Source organism: Panthera tigris, chromosome A1 (assembly GCF_018350195.1).
Source record: "Panthera tigris isolate Pti1 chromosome A1, P.tigris_Pti1_mat1.1, whole genome shotgun sequence".
NCBI lineage: Eukaryota > Metazoa > Chordata > Mammalia > Carnivora > Felidae > Panthera > Panthera tigris.
In genome coordinates this window covers 157,454,291-157,472,193 of record NC_056660.1, presented here as the reverse complement: position 1 = coordinate 157,472,193, position 17,903 = coordinate 157,454,291, and the positions used below count along the sequence as shown (strand labels likewise).

Sequence of the window (17,903 nt, the reverse complement as noted above, 5' to 3'; positions counted from 1 at the left end):
CTGAGCTGAAATCAGATGCCTAATGCACTCAGCTATTCCAGAGGCCCCCTAGTAGGTTTCCTAATACAGAAATTTATGGATTGAGGCAGGAGGTATTTATTGCCATTTCAAAATCCGATCTTCCCTTTATTTATGTTAATAAAACCCTAGGTTTATCTAGATATTAAGAGGCATGGCACATAAGGAAAGTGGCTCAGCACCAAGGGACAAATTGTGATTAGTTTACACCACAATTGTAATCCCATTCTCCTTGCCAACACTTAGACATATGCCTTTGTTCTGACCAATGAGATATGGCAAGGTCTTTGAGTGATTCTTAGAAAAATTTCTAAATAAAAGAGACACCTGAGGACAAACTGGCCATCCTATTTTGGGATATAATTGGATACAGAAGTGATGCCTGAGACTGACATCACCATCCTGTGACCCTAAGGGGACAAACTTGAAGAAGAAAATTGATATGCTGGGGGGGGGGAGCACAAAGGTGGAGAGAAACTAGGTTATTGATGACATCAGTCCTGGAACCAGCAACACCTAGATCCTGTTCTTGCTGCCAATTATAGACAAGAATTCTTCCACCTGCAGGCTAAAACCAAGGAGCTCAGAACGTGTAAGCACTCACTGTAGATTATTTGCGAATGTGTTATTATACAGTTAAAGTACTAATATAAGAAAATAATAATATCTATAAAAGAGTTGATGTTCATTTTGACACTGATTTCATTCAATTCTTCCACACTAAGGGATTGGTTAAAAAGGTTTAGCAGGTGTGGTTAAGAAGACTGTTTCTGGCTTGATCCTGTTCTTGCTGTTCCATGCTTTCCTGGTCATTGTGTTCTTACATTAGGAGTCTTACTACTTTCAGAAAAAAGATAAATCTCAACCCCAACTCATGTGAATGATTACTTGTATTTTATTTTAATTTCTGTATATTATCCAAGTGTGGATAAGGATCAGTCAATATATGCTGAAAACTACCCAGCACAAGTCACCATTACCCTTGGATTGTACTGCTACAAGGGATCTCAGTATCCTCAAAGAAAACCTGAGGCTCCTTTCTCATTCTCTTGGCAATGGTTCAGCCTCTTTGCTTGCCCTTGCTGTTCTTGGACTGCCCAATTCTGCTCTCTCCTGTAACTCTATGCCATGAGTGGTTAGCAGAAGTCCAGACACTGCTGAAAGAGGAAGGGAAGACATGTTTTATATTTTGACTTTTTTCTTGGTTAACTTCAATGAATTTTCTCATTGCAGAGTAACACGGATTCTTTGCTATTTCCTACTTCCTACTTCTGCTACAACATCAATAAACCTTTGCCCTGCCATATTTCAAACCCTGTGGCGCATAGTAAGGGTAGCATGAGGCTTGGAGTCTGTGGGGATACACAGTTTAGAATTTCCAAGGTACTGAGCTACATTTGAACGTTTATTTTTTGCTGTTTGCCCAACTCCCAACAGTGGAGTTTTGATTTAGTTAGTGAGGAAATTAACCCTACTTTCCCTTATTCTTTCTCTGGTAGAAAGGCAAGAGAGGGAGTACAATTATATTGCAAGACAAAAACTTCACTTTATTTCATACCTGGGAAGGCACAGTACTTCCTCCAGGCTGAAGAGGAGAAAAACTGAACAGAGGTTCAACGCTGAAGATAACTAAAATGGTATAAAAACGGTATGGTATATAAAAATGTTAATTTCAAACTAGAACTAAATCAGTTAGGTATTTTTATATATAGGGGTGTGTAACTTCTTGAATGGTGACTATTTTCTCTATGGGTTTTAAAAATAAATCAGTTTTTTGTAAAGCTCTTGTTTCTACCCCCTAATTTATGCAGAATATTTTGGTATACAGAAAATAAAATCATCTGTAGCTTTTATGTGTAACTTTATTGACCTTTGAAAGCATTTCGTAATTTTTTTTTTTGATAAAAATAGGGCCATGTGTATGTGACATACACATTTAAAAATATATCTTTCCCACTCCTGAATCAATTGGCCTGTTATCTTGTTCTCTAAACCTATGTCATTCCACTTCACTGAACTGCTTGGGGGCATCTCTACTGCTACACTCCCATAATTAATCATTTCCTTTTTGGCTGGTTTGGCTGAGGGCCTCTCATTAGCCTGACATCTAGTCTCCTCTTCTCGGCTCAATAGCCTTTAGTTTTATCAACTTCCCTATGTGCTCTGGATTGAAGTTTATATTTGTCTTTTAACCATTCATTAGGTGGTGACACTAGAATGGAAAAGAATGTAATTGACTGATGGGCATCTTGACAAGAGAAAATAGTAACATCTTTATTTTCAAGGAGAGAAAAACAGAATACCCAAGAGAGAACTCTTCAAAGATTCAAGTAACCAGGAGGAGAGCTTTCCTGCATGAGCAAAAAGCTCTGGTGACAATGTTTCCATAGGGGATTAACATATTAGAGTAGGAAGAGATTTGCAGTCATTGCTGATTTGATTTGGATGCAAGTCAGGATTTATATTCCATTGATTTTTAGAAAAAAATCACATTTATTATGGAAAATTTAAAACACATACAAGATTAGAATAATATAATGAAGTCACATGTATCTATGACCCAACTTAAACAATTATCACTCCAGGGATCTCTTTAGTTTTTTTCTTTTAAATAGGGTTTCCCTACAGCTTCCTTGGGCTGAGCTTTAAGAGAGTAGGGGCCTCCCTCAAACAAGAGTAGGTAGCAACTTTGAAGATTCCTTCCCAAGTCAAATTTTTAAAAAGTGAATTATTTTATCCAAACATTATATACATAAAGAAAAGTACACAAATCAAATGTATAGCTCAGTGACTTTTTATAAACTGGATACACCTGTGTAGCCAACAGCCAGTCAAGGCACAGAATATTACCAGCCTCTCAGACACCTCTGTGCCTACTTTGAGTCACTAACCCCCGAGGCGGTATTACCTGCACTCAGTCCTAATACCTTAGTTTTGCCTGTTTTGGAACTTTATGTAAGAGATCGCATTGTATAATATGTACTATCCTGTGTCTGGCTTCTTTCTCTCAATTTTGTGAGGTTCATTCACTTCGTTTTATGTAGTTTCAGTTTATTCATCTTTGTTGTGTATCTTGTTCCACTGTATGATTAGAACACTATTTATTTATCCACTGTATTATTGGTAGGTATTTGGGTTGTTTTTAATTTGCAATTATTACAAAATGGCGTAGCTGTGAATATTCCTACACATATTTCCAATATGTTTATTCCTGTTGAGTATAGATCTAAGAATGGAATTACAATGTCATAGGTCTTACATATAATCATTTTAAATTGAAATACTTAAATATTGCCAAACAGTTCTCAACCTGGTTATTTCTATCTACATTCACACCTCCAATACATAAAAGTTCAAGTTGTGCCACATTATCACCAGGATTTGGTATTGTCAGTCTTTTTAATTTTAGCCATTCTGATAAGTGTGTATAGACATCACACTGTAATTTTAATTCACATGTGTCTGATGACTATCAAGCTTGAGTACCTTTCCATGTTGCCATATTCTCTTTTTAAAGTGTCTCTGGGGGCACCTGGGTGGCTCAGTCAGTGGAGTGACCATCTGACTCTTGATTTCTGCTCAAGTCACTATCCCAGGCTCATGGGATTGAGCCCACATTGGGCTCCCCCATGAGCGTGGAGCCTGCTTAAGATTCTCTCTCACTCCCTCTGTCCCTCTCCCTGATTTGTGCACTCTCCCTAAATAAACAAAAAAAGTGTCTCTGAATCTCTTACTCATTTTTCAATTGTTTTGTTTATCTTTTACTCATTGAATTATGGGAGTCATATATTGTTGATACATATGCGTCTTTTGTTAGGCATTTGTACTGCAAATATTTCCCACTGAGTGGCTTACCTTTTCAGTACCTTATTGGTGTTCTTTGATAAACAGAAGTGTTTCGGTTTTGTTTTTAATATCAGGCACTTTTTGTATCCTATTTAAGAAATTTTTGTTTACCCCAAAATAATCTCCCATAGTTTTCCTCTAAAAATTTTTATTGTTTCTCACTTTGTATTCAGATCTACAATTCCTCTGGAATTGATTTTTGCATATAGTTTGAGGTAGGGATTCAGGTACATTTTTTTCCTGTATGGGCAAGCAACAAATTTAGCAACACTTGTGTAATGACTATCTTTTCACCACTGCCATGCAGCATGTTTTTTGTCGTGTGTGTGTGTGTGTGTGTGTGTGTGTGTGTGTGTGTGTTTCTAGACTCCCTTTTTCTGTTCCATTAGCCAATTTGTTTATGATTATGCCAGTACCACACTGTTGCTATCATTTTTTAATATGTTCTGATAATGGGTAGAACACCTCCTCCAGCTTTATTGTTCTTTTTCAAGACTGACTCCGACTTGCTATTTCTGGTCTTTTACAATTTACATGAAATTTGGATCAGCATGTCAATTTGTCAATTTATACATGTACAAGTGCACACGTGCACACACACATACACACATGAGCCCTTTTGCTAAAATTTTGGTTGAGAATTATTTGGATAGTGACCTGTTACAATCTCTATGTATAGCAGGTGGGAGGTTGGGAAGATAGCAGGCCAGAGAAATAAATGGGCCTAGGTAAGAGCCCAGAGCATAATAGATCATGTTAGATATTTTGAGCTTTGTTCCAAGAGCAATGGAAAGTCATTGCAGGGAAGCTAATAATCCTTTGGTGACACTTACCAGGCCCTCACCAGTGGTAGGTTCTGTGAGGACTCAGCTCTGTTTTGTGGATGTCTAAAGCACCAGAAAGCACATGTGTTCAGATGTCATATCTTATGAAGCCTGATCTACAGCTGCATTTTCTTCTTCGTTACTGTCTGAAGTGACATAGAAGGACCTCTGGAAGTCATCAAGTCCATCTCAAAGAAGTAGATTCTTTCTTATTGAGAGCATCAAAACCATTGTTCCTGAACTAAGTGGCACTAATAAGCCACAGTCAGTTTAATTGCCTCTGTCTCTATGTGATAGAAATATCACCTCAAATCCCAGCTGTGTGAAAAGAGGGGGGCATCCCCTATAGGCTGTTGGGTCCTGTCGGTAAACAAGAGGGGCCACATTCCCTAGACACTGTTGTTATTGATAGTCTTGGGGAAGGGGATCAGGCTGGAAGGGCAGGAAAGGAGAAGGGAAGTATGCAAATAAAATCTTATGTCTGATTTCCCACTACCAGCCATAACTCATATGTGACTATGTTGACCTAACACATGGGGCATCTAGGACAGCCAGAAGTAATTATTACTCCTTTTCTTACTGTAGATTTCTGTGATGTGTGTGCATATGTGCATGTAAAATATTATATAATAATGGAAATGTAGTGAATTATATGCAATCTGCACCATCAACAGAACAGTTTCCTTTGTAATCAATGAAGACATTATTCTCTGTGATTCTGTACTACCCAATCTGCACATATGTAAATGGCAACCCTGGTGCCATTATGAGTTTCTTTATTCATCGAAGAAGAGGGGCTTGACCTTAGTAAAACAGAACCAAAGTTACTCCTTATTCACCCTTAGATCTACTTCAATCTGGCTTAAAAACAGAACAGAAATTGTTGCACCTATGAGTCTCTGTTGAAACCTAGATCAGTGTTTGCAAATGCAATGTAATTACCCTCTCAAAATTTGTCATTCCCTTACTTGATGGAAACAAAGGGCTTTGGATAGCTGAGCATTTGCCATATAAACTAAATGGGTTCTCCAGGAGTTTTGTGAATCCAATCATTGGGCCCAATTAAGTTCTTCTGAGGTCAAGTTTGTACAAAGGTGGTCATGTCTGATATTGATTCCAGGTCACCTATCATGCCCCCTTCTTTCGAGCCATGCTGCTCTTTCGGGTCCTTGGTGTCTTTTCCTACCTGAAAAATCCGTTTTGCCATTTCCATTCATTGTAGAAGTTCAAAGAAAGTTAAACTTCAAAAGGAGAATTTAGGGTCTTGTTCTTATTTCTCCCCAAAGGCACATTATTCTCTAAGTAAATATACTAAAGTTTTTCTAGTGCCAAGGATAGAGATAAAGCCTTTGTCAGGTCACAGAAGGTTCTGCTGCATCCTTCTTCCAAGAAAATGGTTACCATTCACCGCTGTAAATTTGCATAACTTCAAAAATCTAGGAAACAGAGCCTATTCCAACAAAAATCTGCTCTAAGGGGCCTGCTACCTCTATCTGGAAACACCTGTATGCAGGCTTCTCTGGATTAAAATAGCTATTACATCTCACCAGGCACTCTGTAATATGTAAAACGTTTGGTCAAAGTGCCATGTTCATACACACCACTCAAAAAATGGCAGTTATTATTAAGCTGTTATTTTTGGGTCTTGCATTTTTTTCACATTGGAAAAATATTGTAAGATGTGTAACAAAAGTAAGAAAATGGGAGAAGTATGGTTCTTCAGTGTGTATTTTGCAAATACTCAGTTTTTTGAATGTTGCTTTTTAATTCTGGATATCATTAAACGCTGGTAATGACTTCTTACCATTCAGGAAGAAATACCTAAGTTTATTTATCAGAGAACACTGAATTCCAAGGAAAAGGGACTAAAATTCCCCAAATCTTTTACATTCACTTCAACCCTGAGTAAGACTATTGAATTAAGGACAATCCTTCCCATAACACACTGAATTAGCAAACAAATAACTTTTCTCAAAGAGCTTTCTTTTTCTAATCCCACTTGGTTCAGTTCTGAAGCATAAAGTTGCCTTTATAATTACAGTAACAGGTGATATTTTTAGCCATGTGTCCAATTTTATTAAAATTTTATGAGCTAGTCATATTGTATAAAATTCTCATTAGTTACGTAAAAGCAAAAAGGAGATTATTAATGGTTAGTAGAATGCTAGAGAAAAATCTTACATAAAAGTGTTTGCATTTTTGTTCCTAACGTATAATGTCATACACACCTCAATCTTCTGTTTAACATTTTGTGGTCAGTGCCATATTCTGATGCCATCCTGATTCATAGCAATGACAGAATATACATTGAGTTTCATTCATATGCTTTTAAAATTCATACTCCAGAATTAAATTTTGAATTTGCTCCTTGGCTAAGTATTTCCTCCAAGAGAATTATTTATACTATAGTTTAAAAGGAGGTTCATATTAAGGCAGAGATGTTATCAGGCTACCCAGAGTACCCTAAAATGGCTTAAACTTTGTGAGTTACCCGTGATATAGAGTCCTTTGTTCTACAGTCTCTAAGCCCTGATAATATTAGTGTCTGAGAAGAGATCTGTCTCAAGGACCAATTCACATTAACTCAAGTTCATGATATACCAAAATCTAAGAACCAGATAGCTAATGTATTAATTTGCGGTAAGACAATAACTGATATTGGAAATGGAACAATCCATATGGGCTTCCAAATGATACTGAGAAAATATGAAATTAGGAAATGGTGATTTAATTTTAAGTTTAATATTCTTATGCTTTGACAGCATGATGTACCCATTTATATGAAAGACAAATACCCATCTTCTCTAATCTCTAGGAAGAATACTAGGAGCATTCCTGTGATTTTGCTATGTTGGAGAGTAGGCCATGGTTCTGCAATGTTTTTTGAATAACTATTTTACTGGCATTCTGGTGAGGAGGTACAACCTCATTATATAGAACTGTCCCACATTTTACAAAAGTTTAACATTTCTGGCCCCTAGTAAGGATTACAATGATACTCTACAATTATTATTACAGCGCCCAAACAGCCTCATATACTTTCCAATGCCCCAGTGGAGGAAGGGGTCCTCTCCTGGTTGAGATCTACAGGTTGGCCTTCAATGGAAAGGGTCAAGAAGTAAAAAACTACCTTCTGTACAGTATGCTTACTTTTTGATTGGCTAATTTCTGATATTTTATGGTCTTATGCTTTTCTTTCCCAAGGTAATCTTTTAGAGGTCCATGTCATAGCTAGAAGATACCAAGAGATATTCACTGGATGCCACCTGGGGACCAGGGTAGAGTCCATAGGGAAGAATCCAAGGAGCAGACTCTAAGGGTCAACTTTATCAATGCCAGTGAGGTTTTTACACTTTTTAGTGACCAAATCTGTCCCCAAGAGATCCTACATAGAACCCAGTGTAATATACAAATGGAAGTGAATACTCTAGTGGGAATTTGATGAGGTACAAGGGGAAAATCCACCTATTCAACTTTCTAATGCTCCCTGAGGCAGCCCATGGGATAACTTTATGAAACTCGAGGGATGTAAGGAATGTAACTTCAAGAATTCTGTTTGTCTAGGCCTTTGCATGGTTTGGTTATACTCATTGAGGTAGATAATCACACACGGATTTGAACCAAAATCCCATCTTATAATGTAGTATGTTTCTCCCCAGAATGTGCTCTCAGGAGTCTACAATAGCAGATGACAGCTGCTCCTTCAACTGGGAATTCAGAGTGCTGGCTGCCTTTTTCTCAGGAGCATGGATTACTAGTGATCCTGCCTTCCTGAGATGGTAATTCTGGGCCATATATCACCACTACAAGACCCTGAATTCCCACTGGCACTCAGCTCCCATCTTTCCTTGACTTTGGCAGAAGATATGATGGCATCTTTACTTATCTCTCTCCTATCTTTGGAGATGTTGTCTATCTTTATGATGGCCTTTTAGGCTCTGCCTTGATCTAGTATATATTTTTCTTGTTAATTTTATAAATACTATTTATGTTAGACTTCTCTAGGAGTCTAGAGGTGCTCTTCAGTGGTCCTAGAAACCACCTATATAACTTCTGCAACTGTCTCCAAGTAAAACTAAAGGAAAAAAACGCAAGAGAATTCAAGAGATCAAAAGGAAATCCTAAGTTTTAGTCATAGTGTGCTCTTTGTTTATCCCCAGTGATTAGTAAGATGGGTAGTTCATAAATGAGGATGCTTCTGTCAGTCCTCTGTCTTCTATTTCAAATACAGAAAGGAAAACCTTTGAGTTGGAACTGAGAGAAGATGGACTCTCTCTGGGCTCATTCCCTGCCTCCATGAAACAAGTTCACTGTTACACAGCTAGTAAGATGATTATTAAGAAGATTTTGTTACACCTTATCTGACTTCTAAGGCCAGCCCAAAGCAAAACATGTTCTTTTTCAATGATTCTAGTGTTGAACTATTTACATTTGGGTATCTCTTCTCCCCTACTCTCCCTGTACTCCCACTTTTGGTGCCCATTTTTTTCCCATATTCTCTTCCTCAGGCCACCAAATGAGCTTTGATAATTTTAAAATTATATTTCATTAGCTATAAAAATATCTAAAATAAAATGTTTAACAGATTATATTAGTAGAATTCTAGGCATTATGGAATTAAGTAAGAATTATGGATGTGGCACTAACTTTCTAGAACTCTGGATATCACTCCATGTAATTACATCCATGTAGTGGGTTACCATCTTTTCTTTCTACACAAATTCTACCCCTTCCTAGATTCTTTCCCATTTCCAAGGGAAGAGGGTTGATGATTTGATTGGTCAACTTGGCATTAACATGAGAGTGTTTGTTCTGTCCATGTATATCACCAATTTAGCTCTCACCCTTCCATCCATGAGACTAGGTAAGAGGACCCATGGGCTATCTTCAGTGACCCTGTGACCATTTCTCTCAAGATGAGGCAGAAAATCCACAGAACTAGAAAACTCTCCTTTCTTCCCTTGTTTTCCTTATGCCATGCATGTAGCTGAAGATTTCAATTTCAGAAGAGGTAGAAGTCCCATTTACGATTTAACTCTAACTTGTTTACTTCACCCCTGCCTTTGTAGAGAGATATATTTGAATATTGGACATTTATTAAGCTTTTAACAAAAGTGTACTTATTACCATTTGGCTGCTTTCCTTTGCGATGAGTTTCCCCAAGGAATTCAGTTGACAGTACAGAATAGGAGGAGGCACAAGGGGGAGGGAAGAGGGTAGCATTAATTAACAGAGCAGGGATAGAAAAATCCTAGATCTGTGGCCATAAAAACAATGATGAACCTCTTAGTTCTACCATAATATCATGAGCTCATTGGAGTTCATTATTCAACACCAGGGTATCTTGAGGGCTTGAGATATTCTCTGATCAAAGGGAAAAATTCTCCTCTTATCCTCTTAAAACCATATGGATTAGTAAGAGGAATTTAGAAAACTGAGTTAAACCAAAATTGTAAACTTATCAATAGAAAACGAGAATTAGGAATGGCGGAAAAGTTCAGGCTTATCATTATTTCATATCAATTTACCATCTGTTCCAGATTGAATAACCCATCTGGTGTCTGCTGCCAACAACTATCAACACATCTTCCAGATGCCTCTGCTGAACGTAATTATTAAAGTTTTTACTTGATTTAAAAACATGTAGAAGAGCAAAGTATGTATGTTTCATCCCAAATGAAATTGCAATGGCTTTCACTTTTCTGACGACTGCAATCTATTCACACTAAATCATTAGCTGGGCTGAAGGTCTGCTTGAGAGTAACAACCGGTATGTGTCGAGCAAACTTAACAATTATGATGGCGAACACAGCTATGGGTAATGGTAACCAAAGGCCTACAAGAGGAAAAGATTCAGAGAAATTCCAGCCTCTTATAAGAACCAAAGAGTGCTAGAAATGTAAAAAGACTGACGAGAGTTCTCACAATCACATGTACTGACTTATTAAACATATATGTATGCAGGTGTAACTCCAGCTGCTGAAGTTTGGAGCTTAAGAAGATGGATGCCTCACTGAGAGAATTAATTGTCAGTAAAAGTTGAGTCTGCCTAAAATAAAGCCAGGCATTGACTTCAAGTAGGCAGCCGAGAGGCTGCATGGTGCAGACAGAACTTAGTACTGAACTTGAAATCATATGATTTGGGTATGAGCCTTGAGTCTGCTAGTTGTCTGACTTGTGCAAATCACTTAATCTCTCTGGCCTTGTCTGCTCATTTTTCAAGTGTCACCAGAAGCATCCTGATAAAGCTCCTTGTAAACTATAAATCAAAATAGAGCTATTTTACACCCTTTTAGAATAAATCAAGATACAAATGGATTTTAATAATCAGTCAGTAAAAACAAGTTTATTACGTAAAGTATCCAAAGTGTTTTTTATCCAGAGTAAAATAATTAAATATAAAATTTAAGTCAGACACATACACCCAAACTGATTCACAAAGACTGAAAAAACTTCATGAGGGACAAAGTTGGAATAATTCTTTTACAAATCCTCAAATTAATCTTTGTTAATTAAATTTTTCCCTACTTACCTTCACTTTTATGAAGTGACCAGCTTAATACAGTGTGAATTTAATTCAATAAATATTAATTGAGTGTTTACTATGTGCAAAGGTTAATGTCAGACTCTAGAGACAAGTACAGAATTGCTAATCACCTGGCAACTGACACAGCTATCTTTCTTGTCTATACTCAACACCCTTTCTTATTGGTTGATACTTATTCTGCACTGACTATTAAAGATTTGAAGATCACCTCTGGATACATATATCAATAAAACACAGTTTCTCCTAGCCTTTGCCCATGCCTGAGCTTCATCTCAGTTTTCTAAATGCACAGTTGGTATAGGACACTAATTAAAGCATGGAGAGTTAAAGCACCAGTTAGTTTTATTGACTAAAGTGTACTAATTGATTCATTTGGTTGACATTAGGAGTTTGGCCATTAGAATCTAACTTAAGTTTACATTTTGCTGGGGAATCTGTGGCTTCCTATCTTGACCCATAATTTCTTTAGTGATATTTTTTTTTTCCTGTCTGTTGATAAAAGCTTCTCCTGATAAACTAAAGTTATCTCTATTATCCTGACAAGTCTGTAAAATCAATACTGTTGTCACTTGATAGGTTGAGCTAGGATCTTAGATGTGTCTAGTGTATTTCCTAGGCAGTGGTGACTAGGTAGTAAAGAAGTTGACTCCAGATCTGTCTGATCTCAAATGCAGTGCTGTTTTTTGTTTCTTGGGTTTTTTTTTTTGTTTTTTTGTTTTTTTTTTTTTTTTTTGGCTATTCTCTACTGAATGATTAGCAGGACTTCATCCTCATCATGGGCCCCATTTTATCTTGAGTCATACCCTACTTCTCTCCAGTATTTCTATTCCTTATCCATCAGATTATATTTCAAATAGGAAACCCACATTCCCATGGTGAAAAGGGGAAAATTTCCTCTCTCACCACAGCAATGAAGATAAATAACATTTATCCTATGATCAGGCAGGAATATCTCAATCATCACAACTGAGTGGGTAGTGAACTCCTGGGACCATTAATAAAAAGGGACATTTTCTTCATTGCAAAATCTTCTGCTACAGAATGCACAGAATTCTAGGGGTTATGGGACAAGAAGGCTTACCATGAATTTCTATAAATGAAGACTCTCAAGACTCTAAGTGTCATCCAAAACAAAATAGACACAAGAGTAATTCCCAGAAGAGGGGTGGGGGAATGGTAGGCAATTCTCCTTTATCATGCTTTTATTATATGTGGGCACCAGATCAGTGGCTTGCATCCACTGCTTCATGTAGTTAGGTGGATTATCCTCCTTAGAGAAAACTTGTGACTCTGGTTTCATCACAACTAACTATGTGCTAAGCTTTGTAGGTTCTGGTTTTTCTCATTTCCTTTCTCTTCTTCTCCAGTACTATCAGGATTGTACTTGAAAGATCACATTGACAGATTGCTTCCATGGGATATTTTTAGTGTTGTGGATAAGAAAATCTCCAGCAAAGGTCAGATCTTTCACTGTTTTAATTAAATTGCAGTGGAAGGAGATTATATCATAAGGGTGGCCAGCCAGCTAACTCTGCCGCAATATACACAAAGCCATCATAAGTCTCTTTTGTTACCATGTGTGCGTAAGAGTGACGTGGGGCACCAGGGCCAGGTTTTAATTTAAAACGAGTCTTGATAATTACTTCGATTTTTTTTTCAAATTGTTGTCAAGGGATATTAAATAAGGTTTTGTAGATTCACAGTGACTCTGATTATTACTTTTTATTAGTATGATATTTTATTACTTCCCCTTCAGACATAAGCGGGCAATTTTTAGCCATCAGTTATTTGATACCACCAGCTTAAATCCTTTCCATCACTTGTAGAAGATATATGCCTCCCCTGGAAGTTTTCAAAAAGTTTTTCCCCCATTTATTTACCTTCTTGTGTATTCTCCCAATGAGAAAATTGAGTTCATTTTGAAAACAAGTATCTTACACATATCTCTTCAAAGGATTCTTTGTTCTAAGGGAAAGAGAATGTTAAGGGCTGTTTCTGAAGTGCTCTATGATGAGGTTGAAATATTGCTGCTTTGAAAATGAATACAGACAGTTTCACTTATAATATATGTGCTTCTTACTGGACTCCAAGAAAGCAATAACCAGCTCCACAAACGATTCAGCTCAACATCCCTTTTAGTCTAAGTGAGTGGGCAATGAAGAATTTTAAATTGACTTTCTTGGGTTACAAATCAGGTATCAGCATATTTATTTAAAATTCTAGAAAATATCCTGAAAACTACTTTTAAAGGATATAAAAGAAAGCTCTTATCTCAATTAGAACTACCTATCACTTGGCTCTGTGGGTTTTATAGATTCACAATAAGTTTGATTTATTAAGCAAAGAGAAAAGCCATTGTGCAGAATGTAACAAATGAGAACTGGTTATCAAGACTATGAAAACACGATAGTGCTATGGTACATGACTATTACTGATTATCTCTTATGATGAGTTCCTTTTTTGGAAGACTAGAGAAGCTTCTTACATGCAATATATAGGGATAGAAAGGTTCAAGGGAGAGGGAGAGGACAGAAAGAGACAGGGAAAGAGATGGGGCACTAATCAAAATGTATCTCTATTTGACTTTTTCTGCTTATAAAAAAATGATGTGAAGGATCCCAACATCCTTCCTCTGCTTCTTCCATACACATTCCTTTTTTAATATTGATAGCTTTCTCTCCACCTGCCAATTTAGCTGTAGTATCTCTCCTGAGAAGACTATGAAAATTATCCATTAGATCCAATGAATTCAACTTCAGTGGCATTCTTGTTCTTTGGGTAGCTATTTGTGATCTAAAATCTGGTCCCACCCTAACTACTGCCCTAATTAATTTTTCCCCTTCATGGCCGAAGCTCTTAAGAGAGGTATTCCCACAACTTTCATTTGCTCCACACCCTCTCTAATCTGCTCTCTTTTAATTTGACTTATTGCCTGTTCCATTTCACCCAAAGTGCTTTCAAAAGGTCAATGATAACTTCTCTGTGAAACTTGAAAGTTTAGACCACCCTGTCCTTTCTAAAATACCCTCTTCTCTTGGTCTCCATGGCACCACAATATTTGTTTTTCTTCCTACCTCTTTAATTACTTCTTTGTCTTCTTTGTGAAGTGCTTCACCTTTGCTCATTTCATACATGTAACTATTGCTCAAAGTTCATTCCCAGGATATTCTCTCACATTCTCTGGGTGATCTCATCCATCCACATAACTTTCATTCTCATTAAATGTTAATAATTTCATATTTTTATCTCCAGTTAAGCCTACTTGCTGGAGTGCCAGATCCATTGGTACAATGGTCTAGAGCACATATTAACCTAGATGTATTGCAGGCACTAAAAAGACAACTTTGTCCAGAATTGAATTCATCTTCTTTCTTCTAACCTCAACCACTCCAAACGGATTCTTCCCATGCTCTGTATGCATAATGATTTAAAACAGTTTACTAGGATTCAACCTGGATTTCTCCTTACCTGGTTTCTAGATTCAATTCCCTTCTTCCCATTTCCATTGTACTACCTCAGTCCAGGCCAGCAAATTTCTCTGGATGGACTCCCCATGAGTTTCCTAGTTGTTCTAACTCCTGTCTTAATTCCCTACAACCCACACTCTGCCCTGCAGACAGAGTCAACTTTCTTTCCTACAAGTCTGATCATGTTACCTTGCACACTTAAAACCATTATTGTCTTTCAAAAGCCCTTAGGACAAAACGCAAACTATAATATAACTTACAATTGGCTGCTTGTTTTAGTGGCTTCTTAATTTTCCAGCCTCTTCTAATAACTCCAACACCCACTGACCACCGTCGCCAGAGTTTTCCCCCAGCTCTCCCTCACCTTGGACGAACTGTACATGCTTCTCCTGCTGCCTGGAGTACACTTGCCTTCTTCTTTGCCTGGTAAGATATTATTCTTCCTTTAGGCCTCTGCTGTATTTTCCCTCCTATATTTTATTATAATTTTCCTCTACCTCCACAGGATGTAAGGGTGTCTGGCAAATGGTAGTTACTCACCAAATCTTTCCTTTTTTCTTTTTTAATATTTATTTATATTTGAAAGTGAGAGAGAGAGAATGAGTGCCAGTGGAGGAGGGGCAGAGAGAGCTGGTGACAGAATCTGAAGCAGGCTCCAGGCTTTGAGCTGTAAGCACAGAGCCCAACATGGGGCTGGAACTCATGAGCCATGAGAGCATGATCTGAGCTCAAGTTGGACACTTAATAGACTAAGCCACCTGGGCACCCCTCTTTTTTTTTTTCTTTCTTTATTTAATTTGAGAGAGACAGGGACAGCATGTGTGGGGGAGGGGCAGAGAGAGAGAGGGAGAGAGAGAGAATGCCAAGCAGGCTCCATACTTCTAGCACAGAGCCCAACGCAGGGCTTGAACCCATGAAATTGTGAAATCATGACCTAAGCCAAAACCAAGAGTTGGACACTTAACTGACTGAGCCACCCAGGCATCCCAAATCTTTCAATAATTAAATTTCAAAGGCTAACTTCACAGCTACTTTCTCCAAAAATATCTTCACTCATATGTGGAATTTAAGAAACAAAACTAATAGCGGCACCTGGGTGGCTCAGTTGATTAAGCATCCGACTTCAGCTCAGGTCATGAGAACAGTGAGAACTGTTCGTGGGCTCGAGCCCCATATTGGGTTCTGTGCTGACATCTCAGAGCCTGAAGCCTGCTTCGGATTCTGTGTCTCCCTCTCTCTCTGCCCTTCCCCCTCTTGCACTCTGTCTCTCTCTCAAAATAAATATACATTAAGCACTGGGTGTTGTATGGAAACCAATTTGACAGTAAATTTCATATATTAAAAAATAAAAATAAAAAAAAATAAAATAAAAATAAAAAAAAAATAATAAATATACATTAAAAAAAGAAACAAAACAAATAAACAAAGGGGGGGGGGAAAGAGAGAGAGAGAGACAAACCAAGAAATAGACTCTTAACTGTAGAGAACAAACTGATGGTTACCAGAGGGGAGGTAGGTGAAGGGGATGGGTGACATAGGTGATGGGGATTAAAGAGTACACTTATCATGATAAGCATTGAACAATGTATAGAATTGTTGCATTACCATACTGTACACCTGAAACTAATAGAATGTTAACAATACTGGAATTAAAATAAAAAACTTAACAAAATAAAAAAGAATAATGCTAGGTGAAATAAATCAGAAAAAAAGCTATCCTCACTATGCATGATACTTTCAAGGACTTCTGTTGAACTAGTGTAGATAAGTTGACTGTCTGGTGATTTAATAAAATAGACAATCAAATCCAGAAGCAGCCGCCAACAATATGAGTTCTTTTGTCAGCAATGACCCCTGAGCTTTCAGTCCACTAAAGAGATGAGGTCTCCAAGACACCAGGAGGAGATTACAATAGGCAGATGTCTGTATGTAGGCTTCTAAATGCAGTCTTCCCCCAGGTGGCTTGAGAACTTGGCTTGGGTTCCATAGACGGATATCCTACACCATGTGGATCCTTCCCAGTGCTCACTTCTTACTATGATTTCTACTATTCTCCTGTTCCCACAGTTACACCCAATTAGCATTTTATTTCCCTTCTTACCTCCTTTATTATTATCACCAATCATGCTTTATGTATTACTTCATGTGTTCAGTTGGTTCTATCAACAATCCCATGAGGTAATCTTTACTCCCCCTGTTTAATAGGGAAGAAACTGAAGCCTATCTATGGTCATCTAGCTATTCAGTAGCCAACTTGGGCTTTAACTCAAATGTCAGTATTTATTTTATGATTTCTGGAGTGTGAAACCCTTCTTAATACATCATTGTCACCTGTCATGCTCAATGGCATGTGTTAATTATTCAGTGAGTACATTCTTATTGGATAAATGTTTTAAATAAATTAAGATGTTGGAAATAAGACAGAATATTCTTTACACTTGATGTTAGTCTGTTTTACTGTAGTTTCTTAATGACTATGTGTAGGTATATTAAGCACAATATGCAACACACTCAAATAATTAACCAACTAAAACAGCAAAGAGTAAAAGGATGTGAAGGTTTGCCTTGGCCAATAGTAGGAACCACTCACTTTCCAGAAAAGAGATAACACAGAAAACCAAGTGAGCGTGACAAGAAGACTAGAAACAAATAACTGGGTAATTTTCATTTTGTACCTCAATCCTACAATTTGGCCAATGTGTATTTTATATCAAATATGCTTCATTTCAATTGATGTGTAATTTTAAGATACATAAATTTAGTAAAGTAAAATGAGGCACAAAATATACTTATTTTTTATTAGTTTTTCACATTAGTTTTTTATTTTATGTTACTGGAGATAATATATATTGAAGTCTATCTGGGATCTCTGGAAATATCTCTCTCTCTATATATATATGCATATATAGAGATATATATGATATTTATATTATTAGTTCCTATCCTTATGTTTCTAGGATAGATAACATACTCATTTATTTAGAGATAAGGAGGTGAGGGGGGAATTAAGGACTTTATTTTGATAAGGCAAATTACAGTAAAAGTCATAAAAATGTGAGATTTTAGACAATATTAATGATTTAACTCTATTAAGAAAAAAGTGAAATATTTGACTGCCTAAAGTAATCAATGATCTGGGAAATACACTTGTATCATTGCTTAAAAAGAAATGCTAAATTAGCACTGCGGATCAGGGGCATG

The 17,903-nt window shown here is 37.1% G+C and overlaps 1 long non-coding RNA gene across 1 annotated transcript in view; it reads left to right on the top strand.

Moving 5' to 3' along the window:
- Positions 1-15,122, top strand: part of LOC122239716 — a 41,529-nt gene extending 26,407 nt beyond the window's left edge. The window contains exons 2-4 of the long non-coding RNA XR_006219127.1: positions 1,518-1,666; positions 10,229-10,296; positions 15,001-15,122. This is a non-coding gene — a long non-coding RNA (uncharacterized LOC122239716). The remainder of the gene's footprint in view (positions 1-1,517; positions 1,667-10,228; positions 10,297-15,000) is intronic.
- The last annotated feature ends 2,781 nt before the right edge of the window (positions 15,123-17,903 follow it).